Source organism: Oryctolagus cuniculus, chromosome 2, assembly GCF_051225735.1.
Source record: "Oryctolagus cuniculus isolate XC-2025 breed Fujian yellow rabbit chromosome 2, ASM5122573v1, whole genome shotgun sequence".
Lineage (NCBI taxonomy): Eukaryota > Metazoa > Chordata > Mammalia > Lagomorpha > Leporidae > Oryctolagus > Oryctolagus cuniculus.
This window is the reverse complement of record NC_142868.1, coordinates 65,081,474-65,100,641: the sequence shown is the minus strand read 5'-3', so window position 1 is coordinate 65,100,641 and position 19,168 is coordinate 65,081,474. Positions and strand designations below refer to the sequence as shown.

The window sequence follows — 19,168 nt, the reverse complement described above, 5'->3', positions numbered from 1 at the left end:
GCACCAGTTTGAGACTTTTCTTAAGCTAGTATAAAGTTTTCAGTGCTAACAGTTACCCAGACAAAATAATATGGAACACTCTTTGAGTGCTTATTCTATGCCTCTGCTTAGCTGTGCTAGAAATTTGGTTACATCATTTAATTCTGTGACGTCTAAACAGTCCACTGGGAAGGTACTATTTTCTCATTTTGATAGGAACTCCAGGGGCCCCTGAAAAGGAAGGAAGAAATATAAATGGAGTAACCCTCCAGGAGGGGAGAAGGGAGAAAATCTGCAACGTAATCTTTAGATGTTGCATCTGCAAAACATCTTGAACCTGATGGAACACTCTGCAAACTTCCGTGCAAAATAGGCTGCTCTGATGTCAGTCCCCTGATTGGTTCACATAGAGTCCCTCATTAGCATATTTCTTCTTCCTCCTCCTCCCCCTCTTCCTCCTCCTTCTTCTCTGCTTCTTTCAATAAACGTCTTTTGCTTTGCTCACTCTTCCTTGTCTGTGTGCCTCATTCTTTGTGGTCATGAGACAGTGAACCTGGCAGAGAAGAGGATCTGCAACACAAAAGGACGCAACACTCTCAAGGAACCTGAGACTGAGGAGAAGCTGTGACCCAATGGGAGAGGAGAGGCTGCGACACAAGGAACCGTGACGTGGGAGTTGTGCCATTTCTCAAGACCCTGGGGAAAGAAGAACTTGCCACATCTCTTGGGGACGAGACACAGACTCCAGTGATTGGAGCTGCAGACTTCTCCTGCCGCCACTCCTGCAGCAATTCACAGACGAGATCAAGGCTGAAAATGTTTAAGATCAAGTTGCCCAAATTCTCCTAAGTGAAATGTGCAGAGTCCTGATTCAAATGGAGATAACCTGGTTCCAGACCCCACACGACTTCTGACTGTTAGGGGTTAATTCCAATACATTTCACACCTAGACACTCACATCCTGCGATGGTTTGTTGCTACCCGGGGTCATTTGGGAGGCTGACTACATTAATTGTATAGGTTGCTTGGCGCCAATCTTGCCTCTGCCAGGTAAAGCTGTGTGTGACTTTGGGCAAGTGCCCTGATCTCACTGTGCCTTGTTTTCCTCATCTAAAGGCGGAAGCTATAATCACAGTTTCCACCTCATAGGACTTCGGTGAGGGCAAAATGATGTAATGTGTGCAGAGCATCTAAAAGGGCCATAGTGTGCACCATTTTATATGACTAGCCATGACTGTTATGACGACCAGTTTGTTAGACAGTCAATTTTGCTCCTATTTGAGTTCAATGGGTCCACATGTTACCACCTCTTCTGATTTTTAGCGAGATGAGAATCTAGAATTGCTGAAATGCAAAGTTTTCCAAAAATGTCAGCACCTACTGAAAAGTTTCAAAACTGTGGAGTGCGGCAGAGAAAGTGTGTCCGGGCACCATATGCAGCCCACCAGAGCCAGCCAGTCTGTGAGCTTTGCAGGAGGAACTGTACTAAAGAGCTATGGGATAGGGAACAGAGAAGGCAGAGTCACCAGTGGGCCGGGGATGTGCCATCGGGGATAGCCCGTGACTAAGGAGACTCTGAGACACAGTCACAGGACCGCCTGGCCTGCGGGTGGGCTTGGTGGCATTGTGCTGCTAGCTGGTAAGAATCCTGTTGGGTACCATGGCCCTCAGGTTGCCTTCTCTTCAATACAAGTCGTTGAGTTGAAGACTTACAACAGACAAGAGGAGTGGGATGATGAGGGGAGGTTGCAAAACGTCCATTTCCAGAAAACAAGCTCCTCAAATTATCCACAGAGCTGTCATCAGAACATGTAAATCAGGGTCTGTTTCCTTAGAAATGTGAGTGGTCGGGGCTGGCGTGGTGGCACAGCAGGTAAAGGTGCCGCCTGAGATGCCAGCATCCTGTGTCAGAACCAATCAGAGTCCCAGCTGCTCCACTTCCAATCCAGCTCCCTGCTAATGGCCTGGGAAGAGCAGCAGCAGATAATCCAAGTGCCTGGACCCCTGCTACCCACAGGGAGGCCTGGTGAAGTGCCTGGATCCTGGCTTTGGCCTGGCCCAGCTCTGGCCATTGCAGCCATCTGAGAGTGAACCAGTGGATGGAATCTCTCTCTCTCTCTCTCTCTGTGTTCTTCCGTCATCCTTGTAACTCTTTAAAATAAATAAATCTTTTTTAAAAAATGTGAATGATACTGTTCTATGATGGTTCTGCAAGTGTACTTAGGCTGTCAGGATAGTCTGTGGCCTATGAAACAACGCTTACGTTTCAGATACGATCAAAAGCAGAAGTTTATGAATTCACCAGGCATTCCACGTCACCTGAGTCCCTCAGGACCTGCTGTCAGCACCCACAGCAGTAATCACCGTGGCCTGGGCACCTGCTCCCAGCACTGACCACACCCCACCCCTCCACGCCTCATTCCAGCTTCTCTGACAGCTGGCCAGGGATGCACTCCAGCAGAGAACAATATTCACACACACACACACACACAGTTTGAAAGACTCATAGTTAACGAGTATGCATGTTATCTTACACAAATTAATACCCGAACCAATTTTAAAGCAGGATTCATAAGAAATCAAGAACACCCAGCGGCCAGAGAGGCCGTGGAAGGGAGTAGAATGGTCTGCGTGTGATCACCAGGCTTCCCACGTGTTGTCCGGGAAGGCTGAATCTTCCTGCCCCTCCACAGAGGAAAGCAGAGCCTGGGCTCCAGTCCCTCTCCTCTCGGCTGAAGGATGCCACACACAGCACTGCGTCTTGATGGGCAGTCACTTGCTCCCCTCAACCACTTGTTAACTCATTTGTGAAATAGTTACTGATGTCCCATCTTGTCCCCGGCACCACAGTGGGGACGCTGAGGAGACAATTGGGAACCGAATTCAGCCCCTGCCGGTGGGCAGCTCGGGAGCTGGTAGGGGAACCCTGTGAGTGAAGAGCTGGGCCCGAGCAATCCAGGAAGGCTTCACAGATGAGGAGGCATCTCTACCTTGCCCTGCAGTCTGTGTCCTCAGTTACTAGTTCCTGTGGTTTGAAGGGAGAAGGGAGCCGGAACCGGAGGGAAGGATCTCCCACGAAGGAACAGAGGAGCGAAACCCGCAGGACTCCCCGTTTCCTGGGGGCCAGGGCTTGTGCCCGTAGCTTCCCGGATGTTCGTCTCCGCCTGTCTCTGGCCCCTGAGCCCCTCCTCTCTCCCTTTGGGCTTCCTCTCCAGCCGCCACTCACGGGGGTGCTCAGGATGGCGCATTTCCCTCCAGGTCTGGGGGTGGCCGGAGGTCCTGAGCGGCTGCGCTGAGCTGCTGGGACTCTGCCATCCTCAGGGGAGGGGCGGCCTTGCAGGTGGCTTGGGTTGGGTCTCTCGCCTTGGAGGGAGGTATGGCAGAGGAAGGGGAGCGGCGGAGCGCTGCGCAGGTTGAGAAACACAGAGTCCAGGCAGTCAACACATCAACTGCGGGCACTGCCCACAGGGGAAAGGCTAATGTGCTTGTCACACTCCGAATACCCTTGTGCCCCGGCCCTGGGAGAAGGGGGCGCGGGCCTGGGCCTGTTTCAGAACAAGTGCCTTGCAGCCCACAGCTTTACCTCTAGGCACCACAACAGGGCCTGGCGGCGAATGACTGGAAGTGGGCTGCTGACCGATGACCGGAGCTGGAGCGAAGACAGCAGCGAGAGGCTTTGTACTCAGTCTCCGTCCCCTTGAAGCATACCCTGTGGGAGCCGTGCATAATGGACAGGACCACGCGGCCGGCGGGCTGCATGGGCACGCCAGCACGGATGAAGACTTTTTCATCTTCATTGCACTTTTCAAGGGTGCCAGGAAGCATTAAAAGTTCATAAAAGGAAATGGCTTGGCACAGGTGCGACTGATCTCAGACCTGAAAAGCTCACAGCCATCTGCGCTTCCTGGGACCGTCCCATTTTTCACTATCTGTGGTCCCAGATGTCCGTGCGTTCCAGATAAGCCCTTGGGTCTGGCTATTGGCTTTTACCAGAAGTAATGTAGTCCTGGGAAACTAAATCCAACTGGGTTCCAGAAATATTTTGCAAGTGAAAGTGCACATTGGTAAATAGGATGCTGACTTTGTCGGCTGATGAGTATTTATTATATCAAGCATTATCGATTGGCATCCTAAGCTTCAAATTTATCCCTCAAATTGCTGCCATAGAGTGGACCACACAGTAGCCAAGCCTTTTCTGAGCTCATAGCTCCTGCCGCTGTAGCCAACTGTGCTGAATTTTTTCTGTTCAAAAGCAAACAGGCACAAATCTGTGCTCACACGATTGGGAGGGAAATAGGTGACTAGCCCTTTAATAAAGAATTCCAGTTAGTCCCGCTTCTTCCTCTCAAGTCCACTGGAGCCAAGTGAGGAGGACACCTCCAGCCAATAGCATTGAAAGTAGGTTTGCTGAAGTTCAGCTGTGCGCGGTTGCACTTAGCCCCCGCAGGTGGGCGGCGGCCAGGGCTAGGGAGAAGTGAGTGGAAAAGCATTGCATCCCGGCTCAAGGGTGGCTCCACGGTGTGGACACAGGCCACCGTCCTGGGGGGTCACCTGCCCGCAGTGAAGCTGGGGAGAGCTGGGAGCGACCCTGCATGGTGTGCAATCACTGTGATTTCAGTGCCCTTGTTACCTTAGCGCATCATTGTCTACACACACTAATGGGCTCTGTTTATCTTTTTCTAAAGCAACAGGAAAGCCACAGGTCAACAGCCCTTTCTTGTGCCGCTATGACATACCAGGGTCACAGCAGGGACCCCTCTCCCAAGGGAGCACTCTTTCTCCGGGAGGTCTGACTCAGCATTCACAGCCCCCTGGGGAGCTGTTACACCCCAAACTCAAGGCTCGTGACAATCCAACTCGGGAATATCTGCCACCCACCACCCACGCTGGTAGAGGAAGCCTTGGCTCAGATGCCAGACACTCAGATTAGCTTTTGATATTTAACGCCATCTAGTCTTGTCTGCTGATTGAGAATGACTGACTTTCTTAGTTTTAAGGACGTACTAACACTAAAGTACATTTTGTACTTCACTGCAAGATGATTATCTCTGGAAACTACACATCTTTTGAAGTCATTTTACATTCATTTTCTTCCCAAATTAGGCTGCCATCACCCCTGCTGCTTCCGTCACCAAACTGCCAAAGCACCCCCAGCCTTGCACCGACTCCACGAACAAGCCACGTTCAAAAACTCCCCTTTCCTTTGGCTGCAGCAGAGCAGAGCGCATTCATCTTCCGCGGAAGTGTCTCTGAGAGGCTTATTGTCTTCTAATTCTCCTGGGCTGTGTGCCTGATGGAGCCCACCCTCAGAGACAAAGAACAGCCTCTGTATCGCTGGTATCCTCCCATGGAACTTAAATAAAGAACAGTGAAACTTGGTTGGCAAAGGAAGTAGAAGAGAGTGATTAATATATTCGGTTTCTCAAGAGCAAAGAAATTTCCGTGAGCTGTAAAGTTTGAGTGTGCGCGTAACTTTTTATTTTCCCTCGACATACCATTAGGTTTCCTCGCTCTTCATATTTAACGTTTACACAGCGGTGGTTGTAGTACATTTTATATTCATTTGCAAATTAGCTTTCAATCCAGTTTATCTCTAGAAAAGGGAACAAAACCCTATGAAGGAATATGAACTAGCTCATATAAACCAGAATCTTCTCTTTTTGATGGAAACTGAAGGGAAGAGGGAGAGATGAGAACTTGAGATTTGCTAAGCCTTGTAGTAGGACGGGCATTTGCTCCCGAGACACATACGTGGTCACTTAATTCCCGCTACGACCTTGAAGGTGGAAATTATCCCCATTTCACAGGTGAAGATACTGAGCCTTGAGAAAGCATTTTAATTAGCCAGCTGATCCTGCTAGGGGAGGGTGGAGTTGGCAAGTAGACCTAGAGCCTCCTGCTGTTTCGCATGGTCTCTGAACATGGTAGCCAGAGAGGGCACAGACCACACTCAGTACGAGGAATCTGTTGCCCGTCTCCCACCCTGGTCTTTGGTTCCTCAGCTGCTCCTTGGGATCTTCACTGGCAAAAAGGCTCCAAGGGCACGTGCAGTAGCGCTTTTCCTACAGCTGATTGGAGCCACCTGGCGTGAGACGCTCTCCAGGGCCAAGCCTCAAAGGCCCTGCCTCTCTCCACTGTGCCCAGCCCGCAGCCCATCCGTGCATTGGTGCCAGCTGAGTGTGCTGGTCACCCACTGCTCTGGAGGCATCGGCACCAAGGGTGAGGAAGGTTGAAGACTTTCCAGAAAACGAAACTAATCTTCTGGTCGACCTGAAGATTCCGGGTGGGATTTGAAACTTCACTCCTGTGAATTCAGGGTTCTGCCCGTGCTTTACCCAGGTAGACTGCAGAGTGGCTGCCATGACTGAATGCCTTGTGTTATTTCCCCACCCTTGACAGAGCACGATTCAAAGCATGTGTCCTCTGGAATATGGATGTGTTCAGTTATCACTTGAAAAATCACATCGGTTGGGGCAGGCGTTTGGCTTAGTGACAGAGACACCTGTGCTCCACGTAGGAGTGCCTGCGTTCAGTCCCCAGCTCTGGCTCCTCGTTCCGCATGCCTGCTGATGTCGACCCTGGGAGGCAACAGGTAGTGGCTCAAGTAATTGGGTCCCTGCCACCCACAAGGGAGACCTGGACTGAATCCCTGGCTCCTAGCTTTGGACCCCTACATCATTATGGATAAGTGGGAAGTAAACCAGCAGGTGAGAAATCTCTTTCCCCGCTCTTTCTCACTCTTTCTCCGTCTCTCCGCCCCACTCTGTATTTCTCTGCCCTTGAAAAACAAATGACATCAACTTTAGTCCTCAGAGCAAAACATTTTTGAAAGCAAAAGCTAAAGAAGAGAGCTTCAATATCCCATGTCTTCCCTGCATTATACCTGACACGGCCGTGTTCTCACTACCTTCTGTCTTTGCCTTGAAGGAGGGAAAGGACTGGTTAAGATTCTAAGGATAAAGGAAGAGCCATGCCCATGGAAGACGGAAAACTGTACATTTAGGTCATTCACTAACACACTTAACAGAAAATGTTTCCAGCGACCATAAATAATTGGATTTCTTACGGGGGCACACAATGCTTCAGATAACTCCCTTCCCCTTTATCTGGGTGTTTGATACCTGGGAGGAGGGAACAGGGGAGAGACACTTCGCAGGGGATGGCGGGAGATAAAAGGGAGAGATCTGACAGTTGCCTTTATTGCTGTGCCGTATCATTTACCTCAGCCAGGAGTCCCCGACACGCCGGGTCACCCCCGGGGTCGAGGGCAAGACAAGGAGCTCGCACAGTTCCGTCGGGTGCCTTGCTGGCCAGGGGCACACATCAAAGTGGGACAACAAACATGAGAGGAAGATTTGTTCAGGGACAGAGATCAAGATCCGGTCGCGGCCAGCACTTTGTGGAAGGGCTGTTTTGGGTTTCAACATGGGTTCTCCCTGAGCTTTGCGAGCGGGAGCTAAACCGTAGAAGGGTGCGGAGAAGCGCCCTCCTCAGACTCGCTGTTTCACTAACGCCTTCTGCTCTACTAACTCCACGTCGGAAACGAACGCGCTAAAGTGTACATTTTTTTTTTTTTGACAGGCAGAGTGGACAGTGAGAGAGAGAGACAGAGAGAAAGGTCTTCCTTTTGCCGTTGGTTCACCCTCCAATGGCCGCCATGGCTGGCGCCCTGCAGCCGGCGCACCGCGCTACTCCGAAGGCAGGAGCCAGGTGCTTTTCCTGGTCTCCCATGGGGTGCAGGGCCCAAGGACTTGGGCCATCCTCCACTGCACTCCCTGGCCACAGCAGAGAGCTGGCCTGAAAGAGGGGCAACCGGGACAGAATCTGGCGCCCCGACCGGGACTAGAACCCGGGGTGCCGGCGCCGCAAGGCGGAGGATTAGCCTAGTGAGCTGTGGCGCCGGCCGCTAAAGTGTACATTCTAGAAAACGTGTCCGTCCCACGGTATTGACATGCACTGTTCAGTGGCATTAAGGACATTTGCAGTGTTGTGTAGCCATCATCGCCACCCCCTCCAGAACTTCTTCATTCTCCCCACCCGAAACCCTGCACCCATTAAATGCTAACTCCCTTTCCTTCCCACCCCCACTGTTCTACTTTGTATCTCTGTAGCCACTGTTTAAGTTCTATTTCTATGAACTTGACTGTTTCTAAGTAGTATCTCACAGTATTTGTGCTATTGTGATCAACTCATTTCTCTTAGTGTAATGTCCTCAAGGTTCATCCATGCTGTAGCCTATGTCAGAATTTCCTTCCTGGAAAATGCTCCATGATGTTATTATTTGTATAGGCCATCTGCCCATTGATGGACACAGGTTGCTTCCAAATTTTAGCTATTGAGAATGATGCTGCCTGGAAATGGGCATACACACATATCTCTTTGAAGTTTACTTTCAGTTCTGTCCACACCCAGAAGTGGAATTGTTGGATCCTAAAACAGTAATCTCTAATTTTTAAATAAGCCAACAATGACTGCACCAGTTTCCATTCCCTTTAACAACACACATCTTTGTCACACTTGCTGTTGTCTGGTTTGTTTTTTTTTTTTTTTTTGATAGTAGCCATGCTGGTGTAGTTTGTATTATAGTTTTTATTTGCATTTCCCTAATACTTATTGATGTTGAGCACATTTTCAGGTGTTTATTGGCCATTTGTAAAAATCTATTTTCTTGGGGCCGATGCTGTGGTGTAGTGGGAAAAGCTGCCCCCTGCAGCGCCAGCATCCCATATGGATTCCAGTTCAAGTCCCGGCTGCTCCACTTCTGATCCAGCTCTCTGCTGTGGCCTGGGAAAGCAGTAGAAGTTGGCCCAAGTCCTTGGGCCCCTGCACCCACGTGGGAGACCTGGAAGAAGCTCCTGGCTCCGGCTTCGCATTGGTGCAACTCCGGCCATTGCAGCCAATTGGGGAGTGAACCAATGGAAGGAAGACCTGTCCCTCTCTCTCTGCCTCTCCTTCTCTCTCTGTAACTCTGACTTCCAACAAATATTTTTTAAAAATCTATTTTCTTTGGAGAAATATCTACTTAAGTCCTTTTCCCAGTTTTTAATTGAGTTGTTTTTTTTTTATTTAGTAAATATAAATTTCCAAAGTACAGTTTATGGATTACAATGGCTTTCCTCCCCCATAATTTCCCTCTCACTCGCATCCCTCCCATCTCCCGCTCCCTCTCCCATTCCATTCACATCAACATTCATTTTCAATTATCTTTATATACAGAAGATCAATTCAGTATATATTAAGTAAAGATTTCATCAGTTTGCACCCACACAGAAACACAAAGTGTAAAATACTGTTTCAGTACTACTTATAGCATTACTTCACATTAGACAACATATTAAGGACAGATCCCATATGAGAAGTAAGTACACAGTGACTCCTGTTGTTGACTTAACAATTTGACACTCTTGTTTATGGTGTCAGTAATCTCCCTAGGCTCTAGTCATGAGTTGCCAAGGCTATGGAAGCCTTTTGAGTTCGCCGACTTCGATCTTATTCCAACAGGGTCATAGTCAAAGTGGAAGTTCTCTCCTCCCTTCAGAGAAAGGTACCTCCTTCTTTGATGGCCCCATTCTTTCCACTGGGATCTCACTTGCAGAGATCTTTCATTTAAGTCTTTTCTTTTTTTTTTTTTCTCCAGGGTGTCTTGGCTTTAAATGCCTAAAATACTCTCATGGGCTCTTCAGCCAGATCCAAATACCTTAAGGGCTGATTCTGAGGCCAGAGTGCTGTTTAGGACATCTGCCATTCTATGAGTCTGCTGTGTATCCCGCTTTCCATGATGGATCGTTTTCTCCCTTTTTGATTCTATCAGCTAGTATTAGCAGACACTAGACTTGTTTGTGTGATCCCTTTGACTCTTAGACCTATCAGTGTGATCAATTGTGAACTGAAATTGATCACTTGGACTAGTGAGATGGCATTGGTAGATGCCACCTTGATGGGATTGTATTGGAATCCCCTGGCATGTTTCTAACTCCACCATTTGGGGTAAGTCCGATTGATCATGTCCCAAATTGTACATCTCCACCCTCTCTTATTCCCACTCTTATATTTAACAGGGATCACTTTTCAGTTACATTTAAACACCTAAGAATAACTGTGTGTTAATCACAGAGTTCAACCAATAGTACTAGAACAAAACAAAGAGAAAATACTAAAATGGATAAAGTATTACATTGTACATCAACAGGACAACAGCTGATCAAGTCACTGTTTCTCATGGTGGCCATTTCACTTCACTTGATCTTAGCCAAAAGGCCGAGAAGCGATGGCCATTTCACTTCAACAGGTTTCCCCTTTGGTGCTCAGTTAGTTGTCATCAATCAGGGAAAACATATGATATTTGTCCCTCTAGGACTGGCTTAATTCACTCAGCATGATGTTTTCCAGATTCCTCCATCTTGTTGCAAATGACTGGATTTCATTGTTTTTGACTGCTGTATAGTATTCTATAGAGTACATGTCCATAATTTCTTTATCCAGTCTACTGTTGATGGGCATTTGGGTTGGTTCCAGGTCTTAGCTATTGTGAATGGAGCTGCAATAAACATTCATGTGCAGACAGCTTTTTTGTTTGCCAATTTAATTTCCTTTGGGTAAATTCCAAGGAGTGGGATGGCTGGGTTGAATGGTAGGGTTATATTCAGGTTTCTAAGGAATCTCCAGACTGACTTCCATAGTGGCTTAACCAGTTTGCATTCCCACCAACAGTGGGTTAGTGTCCCTTTTTCCCACATCCTCTCCAGCATCTGTTGTTGGTAGATTTCTGAATGTGAGCCATTCTAACTGGGGTGAGGTGAAACCTCATTGTGGTTTTGATTTGCATTTCCCTGATTGCTAGTGATCTTGAACATTTTTTCATGTGCCTGTTGGCCATTTGGATTTCCTCTTTTGAAAAATGTCTATTGAGGTCCTTGGCCCATCTCTTAAGTGGGTTGTTTGTTTTGATGTTGTGGAGTTTCTTGATTTCTTTGTAGATTCTGGTTATCAACCCTTTACCTGTTGCATAGTTTGCAAATATTTTTTCCCATTCTGTCAGTTGCCTCTTCACTTTCCTGACTGTTTCTTTTGAAGTACAGAAACTTCTCAATTTGATGCAATTCCAAATGTTAATTTTGGCTTTGACGGCCTGTGCTTCTGGGGTCTTTTCCAAGAAGTCTTTGCCAGTACCTATATCTTGCAGGGTTTCTCCAATGCTCTCTAATAATTTGATGGTGTCAGGTCATATATTTAAGTCTTTAATCCATGTTGAATGAATTTTTGTGTAAGGTGAAAGGTAGGGGTCTTGCTTCATGATTCTGCACGTGGAAATCCAATTTTCCCAGCACCAATTATTGAATAGACTGTCCTTACTCCAGGGATTGGTTTTGGATTCTTGATCAAATATAACCCCATTGGCCCAACTAACTAAAAGAATAAGGGAAAAGACCCAAATCAATAAAATCAGAGATGAAAAAGGAAACGTAACAACAGACACCACAGAAATAAAAAGAATCATCAGAAATTACTACAAAGACTTGTATGCCAACAAATAGGGAAATCTATCAGAAATGGATAGATTCCTGGACACATGCAACCTACCTAAATTGAACCAGGAAGACATCGAAAACCTAAACAGACCCATAACTGAGACAGAAATTGAAACAGTAATAAAGGCCTTCCCAACAAAGAAAAGCCCAGGACCAGATGGATTCACTGCTGAATTCTACCAGACATTTAAAGAAGAACTGACTCCAATTCTTCTCAAACTATTCAGAACAATCGAAAAAAAGGGAGTCCTCCCAAATTCTTTTTATGAAGCCAGTATCACCTTAATTCCTAAGCCGGAAAAAGATGCAGCATTGAAAGAGAATTATAGACCAATATCCCTGATGAACATAGATGCAAAAATCCTCAATAAAATTCTCGCCAATAGAATGCAACAACACATCAGAAAGATCATCCACCCAGACCAAGTGGGATTTATCCCTGGTATGCAGGGATGGTTCAATGTTCGCAAAACAATCAATGTGATACACCGCATTAACAGACTGCATAAGAAAAACCATATGATTATCTCAATAGACGCCGAGAAAGCATTTGATAAAATACAACACCCGTTCATGATGAAAAACCTAAGCAAACTGGGTATGGAAGGAACATTCCTCAATACAATCAAAGCAATTTATGAAAAACCCACGGCCAACATCCTATTGAATGGGGAAAAGTTGGAAGCATTTCCACTGAGATCTGGTACCAGACAGGGATGCCCACTTTCACCACTGCTATTCAATATAGTTCTGGAAGTTTTAGCCAGAGCCATTAGTCAAGAAAAAGAAATTAAAGGGATACAAATTGGAAAGGAAGAAGTCAAACTATCCCTCTTTGCAGTTGATATGATTCTTTATTTAGGGGATCCAAAGAACTCTACTAAGAGACTATTGGAACTCATAGAAGAGTTTGGCAAAGTAGCAGGATATAAAAGCAATGCACAAAAATCAACAGCCTTTGTGTACACAGACAATGCCACGGCTGAGGAAGAACTTCTAAGATCAATCCCATTCACAATAGCTACAAAAACAATCAAATACCTTGGAATAAACTTAACCAAGGACATTAAGGATCTCTACGATGAAAATTACAAAACCTTAAAGAAAGAAATAGAAGAGGATACCAAGAAATGGAAAAATCTTCCATGCTCATGGATTGGAAGAATCAATATCATCAAAATGTCCATTCTCCCAAAAGCAATTTACAGATTCAATGCAATACCAATCAAAATACCAAAGACATTCTTCTCAGATCTAGAAAAAATGATGCTGAAATTCATATGGAGACACAGGAGACCTTGAATAGCTAAAGCAATGTTGTACAACAAAAACAAAGCCGGAGGCATTACAATACCAGATTTCAGGACATACTACAGGGCAGTTGTTATCAAAACAGCATGGTACTGGTGTAGAAACAGATGGATAGACCAATGGAACAGAATAAAAACACCAGAAATCAATCCAAACATCTACAGCCAACTTATATTTGATCAAGGATCCAAAACTAATCCCTGTTGTTGGGTTTTAAGAATTCTTTTTTTTGTTTTGTTATTTTTCAACTTTTATTTAATACAAATTTTCAAAGTACAATTTTTGAATTATAATGGCTTTTCCTCCCATAACCTCCCTCCCACCCGCAACCATCCCACCTCCCCCTCCCTCTGCCATCCCATTCACATCAAGGTTCATTTTCAATTATCTTTATATACAGAAGATCAACTTAGTATACACTAAGTAAAGATTTCAAAAGTTTGCACCCACACAGACACACAAAGTATAGAGTACTGTTTGAGTAGTAGTTTTACCATTAATTCGCCTAGTACACCGCATTAAGGACAGAGATCCTACATGGGACGCGCAGTGATTCCCGTTGTTGATTTAAAATTGACACTCTTATTTATGGAATCAGTAATCACCCAAGGCTCTTGTTATCAGCTACCAAGGCTGTGAAAGCCTCTTGAGTTAATCAACTCCTATCTTATTTAGACAAGGTCATAGTCAAAGTGGAAGTTCTCTCCTCCCTTCAGAGAAAGGTACCTCCTTCTTTGATGGCCTGTTCTTTCCGCTGGGATCTCACTCACAGAGATCTTTCATTTAGGTCATTTTTTTCCCACAGTGTCTTGCCTTTCCATGCCTGTGAAACTCTCATGGGCTTTTTAGCCAGATCTGAATGCCTTAAGGCCTGATTCTGAGGCTAGAGTGCTGTTTAAGGCATTTGCCATTCTATGAGTCTGCTGTGTATCCCACTTCCCAGGTAGGATCATTCTCTCCTTTTAAATTCTATCAATTATTTGCAGGCACTGGTCTTATTTATGTAATTCCTTTGACACTTAATCCTATCTTTTTGATCAATTATTAACTTAAACTGATCACTTTAATGAGAATTCTTATATTTCTGTTTATTAATCCATTATCAGAAATATGATTTACAAATACTTTCTCCATTCTGTGGATTGTCTTTTTACTCTGTTAGTACAGACTTTTTTATTTTTTCATTTTACTTGAAAGGCAGAGAGGAAGAATGAGATTTTTCCATCCTCTGGTCACTTCCCAAATGCCTGTAACAGCCATGGCTGGGTGAGGCTGGAGCCAGGAGCCAGGATCCAGAAACTCAATCTGGGTCTCTCATGTGGATGGCAGGGAACTAGGAATTGAGGCTTCACAGGGTGTTTTTTTCCCCACTGTTGCCTTCCCATGGTGTCCATTAGGAAAAAGCTAAATGAGCAGCAGAACCAGGACTCCTAGTAGGCACTCCAAAATCAGATGCAGGCATCCCAAGTGATGTCTTAACCAATATGCCAAACACCCTCCCATGTTGGTACAGGTTTTTGATGTACAAAATGTTTAGATTTTTGAAGTCTGATTTTTTTTTCTTTGATTGCCTGTGACTTTGGTGTTATAACAAAAACCCAATTCAGTGTCATGGAGTTTTGTTCTGTTTTCCTCTACCAGTTTTATAGTTTTAAGTCTTGCATTTAGGTCTTTGACCTATTTTGGATTAGTTTTTGCATTCAGTGTTAAGTCAGGGTTCAAGTTTTTCTTTTGCATTCAGATACCCAATTCTTCTGGCACCATTTACTAAGAAGACTATCTTTTCCCATTAGGTGGTCTTGGTATCCTAGTCAAAAAATCATTTGACCATAAGTTGTTTATTTCTGGGGTTTCTATTAGATTCCATTGGTCTACAAGAATATTTCTATCTTATTCAAATATTTCCTTGCTTATAATGCTGTATAGTTTTATAGTAAGATTTGAAATCAGAAAGTGTGAATATTTCAGCTTTTCCTCTTTTTTTTGGGGGGGGGTGGTGATTTGGAATCCTTCGAGATTCCATATCAATTCTGGAATGGATTTTTTCTATTTCTAAAAAAACCACCAGGATTTTGGATTTTGATGGGATTTCATTAATCTATAGATTGCTTCAGGTGGTATTAACATCTGTGTATTATTAAATCTTCCAATCCGCAAACATTAGATATTTTTCCATGTTTCTTGTCTTTTAAATTTGTTTCAGTAATATTTGTAGTTTTCATCATAGAAATCTTTTGCTGCCTTCTTTAATTCCCGTTATTTTTTCTTCTGATATTATTGTAAGCAGAGTTGTTTTCATGATTTCCTTCTCAGATTGTTCAGTGTTACTATGCAGAAATGCAACTGAGTTTTGCATGTAGACTTTGTATCCTGATACTTTGCTGACTTTGTTTATTAGTATTAACAGCTTTTTCCTGTGTGGAATCTCCAGGGTTTTTTATATATATATAAGATCATATTATCTATAAGCAGACATAATTTTTTTCTTTCTAATTTAAATGGTTTTTATTTGTTTTCCTTGAATGGGTGCTCTTACTAGAATTTCCACTATTATGTTGACTAGAAGTGGCCAAAGTGGAATCTTTGCCTTGCCTTTGATCTTACAGGGAAGATTTCAGTCTTTCATCATTGAGTTGGATGTTTTCTGACATGACTTTTTTAGTATTGAGGTACTGCTATGTTTCAAATATAGTCTGTTCCCCTTTAAAACTCATGTTGAAATGATTGCCATCGTGGTGGTGTTGGGAGGCTGGGCCTTTGGAGAGAGTTAATGCCCTTCCCTTGGGACTCAGTTACTGCTCTCAGGAGTGAGTTCTGTTCTTGCAGGACTGGATTAATTTCCCTGAGAGAGGGTTGTTGTAAAGCAAGGCTTCCCTTTGTGTCTGGCCGCCTCTGAGTGCTCCTGCTTGCCTTTCCATTTCCCACCATGAGTTGAAGCAACGCTAAGCCCTCGCCAGGTGTGGCTGCCTAAGCTTACACTTCATCGCCTCCGGAATTATGAGCTGAATAATCCTCTTTTCTTTATAAATAACCCAGTCTCAAATGTTCTGGCATAGCAAAGGAAAATAGATAGACAGGTACTTTCCTTCTATTTCTAGCTTGTTGAGTGCTTTTTTTTTTTTTATCATGAAAAGATGTTAAGTTCAGTGATTTTTTTCTGCATCAATTGAAATGATTGCATAGCTTCTTAAAAAAATTCAGGGTGGTGGAGTGGGTAAAACTGCTTTCTGCAGTGCCGGCATCCCACATGGGTGCTGGTTCATGTCCTGGCTGCTCCACTTCTGATCCAGCTCCCTGCTAATGGCTTGGGAAAGCAGCAGAGAATGGCCCAAATCCTTGCACCCACATGGGAGACCTGGAAGAATCTCCTGATCTGCCCCGGCCATTGTAGGCATTTTAAACCAATGGATGAAATCTCTCTCTCTCTCTCTCTCGTTCTCACTCTTCCTCTCTTTCTCTGTAATTCTAGCTTTCAAAGACATCAATAAATCTTTAAGAAAAAAATAAAAAATTCAGAGACAGAACACACACACAGAGAAACAGACTGAGAGCCAAACTCCATCTGTTGGCTCCCTCTCCAAATGACTTCAATGGCCAGGACTGAAGCCAGGAGCTGATAATTCAATCTAGGTCTCTCATGTAGGTCGCAAGAACCCAATTACTTGGGATCATCTGCTGCCTCCCCAGGTCAGCATTGTTAAGAAGATGGAACCAAGAGCCAGAGCTGAGAATTGAACCCAGGCACTCAGGTGAGGGATGTGGAGTCTTAACCAGCATCTTTTTTTTTTTTTTTTTTTTTGACAGGCAGAGTGGACAGTGAGAGAGAGACAGAGAGAGAAAGGTCTTCCTTTGCCGTTGGTTCACCCTCCAATGGCCGCCGCTGCAGCCGGCGCACCGCGCTGATCCTGGCAGGAGCCAGGAGCCAGGTGCTTTTCCTGGTCTCCCATGGGGTGCAGGGCCCAAGCACCTGGGCCATCCTCCACTGCACTCCCTGGCCATAGCAGAGAGCTGGCCTGGAAGAGGGGCAACCGGGACAGAATCCGGCGCCCCAACCGGGACTAGAACCCGGTGTGCCGGCGCCGCAAGGTGGAGGATTAGCCTATTGAGCCACGGCGCCGGCTATTAACCAGCATCTTAACTAATTCGATGTGAGTAAGCAGGCAGCTAGTTAAGTCTTGGTGAGCTGGAAGCCTTGAAGCCCTACAGTATAATGTGTCAGTCAAAGATGCCCTCTTTTCCAAGATTCCCCTTATCTCATTCAGAACCAAGAAAGGGGAGATACCCTACCACGTGAAGGTGCCATACAATTCCAGGATGGCTTCACTCATGCTAAAGCACCATACCCTACCTCATAAAAGAGGCTGAAAATGAAGGCAAACTCTGCTTTTGCCAGAGACCGCAGTTGGGGGTGTTATTCAGGCTTTTCCCTCTCTGCCTCTTTGGGCAATCCTCTGGCACACTTATGAGGGGTATTTCTCCACATGGCATAGGTGAATGTGTGCTTTCTTTACCCACAGGCATAGGTGAATGTGTGCACTGTCAAAGAAATCCTGTTCCTACTTGCACACCTAATGAAGTCTTCACTTAGAATGCTTATCTTTGTGTGAGACAAGAACCTGGAATGGAAGTTAATATGCTTATGCCCACATCATTAACCACTAGATCAACTGCCTGCCCCTATATAACTTTAAAAAAACTTCATTCTGTCAATGTGATATGTTACATTTGATCAGTTTTTGTTTGTTGAATCATCCTTGTATTTCTGGAATAAATCCCACATGGTCATAAACTATAATCCTTTTAATACTCTGCTGAATTCAGTTTGATGTTGTGCTTGGTTGAGGACTTTTTCCATCAATGTTCATAATATCTGTCTGTAGTGTTTGAGTTGTATCTTTGGCTTTGGTGTCAGGGTAGCGCTAGCTTCGTAATAGACAGTGTTTCCTCCTTTTCAGTGTTTTAGGACCAGTTTGAGGAGAGCTGCCATTAGCTCCTCTTTAGATGTTTGGTGGAGTTCACTTGGGAGTTCATCAGATTCAGCACTTCCCTTTGCTGGGAGACTGTTGATACTATGTCAATCTCCTTAGTAGTTCTGTCTATTCAGATTCTCCATTTCTTTCTGATTTAGTCTTGGTAGACTTTGTTTCTAGTGATTTAGAAATGCATCCATTTAATCTGCCCAGTTTTTGTGATTACAATTCTTCACTGCATTCTCTTATACCCCTTTATCTCTGTACTATCAGTAGTAATGTCCCCACATTCACTTCCAAGTTTGTCAGTTGAGTCTTTTCTCTTTTTCCTTTGTCCGTCTAGCTAAACCTTTGTCAATCTTGTTGAAGCAATGATTGATTTCATTGATTTTTTTTCCCTATTGTTTTTCTATCCTTAACTTATCTCTGCCTTAATTTTTATTATTTCCTCCCTTTTGCCAGCTTTGGTTATGGTTCTCCCTTTTCTACTTCTTTGGTTGTAAAATTAAATTAGGTTATTGCTTTGGGATCTTTCTTGATTTGCTTATTGAAATGTTTATTTTAATGTCAAATAATTATATAGATCTTCTAGTATTCTCTTCCACAGTAGGCTGATGTAACTATTTTCAAAAAGCTAGAAAAAAGCATTTGGGATGTTTTCGCCATACAGAAATAATAAATGTTTAAGGAGATGGATATGTTTATCTTGATTTGGACACTACACAATGTTTACATGTATGAAAACATCATGTGGTATCCCATAAATATGCATGATTTTCATGTCTGTTAGAAATAAAAGTAAATGCCAATAAAATTCAAACAGGAAAAAAAATCATATATATTTATGAGGTATAATGTGATGTTTTGAGATATCTCACACACTGTGGAGTGATAATAGCAAGCTAATTTTTAAAATTTTAATTGCTTTATGAATTTGCCTGTCATCCTTACAACAGAGCCATGCTAATATTCTTCGTGTTGTTCCAAATATATATTCCAAGCCTGCTTTCAATTCTGTTGGGTATATACTCAAAAGTGGAATTTTTGGATCCTATGGTGATTCTGTTTAATTTTAAAGAAACCGCGCGATTGTACTTTCTTTTGGCACCTTAAACCAATGCTGCTCTTTTATTGGGCATTACATGAAAATATTTTTGAAGGTAAAATGATTCTGTAAGCTAAATATTTTTGAAGCAGATTATACTTTTCTTTTTTGTTATCTTTTTTTTTTTTTTTTTTTTTTGGACAGGCAGAGTGGACAGTGAGAGAGAGAGACAGAGAGAAAGGTCTTCCTTTGCTGTTGGTTCACACTCCAATGGCCTCCAATGGTGCACCACGTTGAACCGAAGCCAGGAGCCAGGTGCTTCTCCTGGTCTCCCA

General features: G+C 44.3%; 1 pseudogene; it reads right to left on the bottom strand.

Annotated features, from left to right (window-relative positions):
• Window positions 1-18,698: 18,698 nt before the first annotated feature.
• LOC149127775 (U6 spliceosomal RNA) lies at window positions 18,699-18,796 on the bottom strand (annotated as a pseudogene).
• Between the last annotated feature and the right edge of the window lie 372 nt (window positions 18,797-19,168).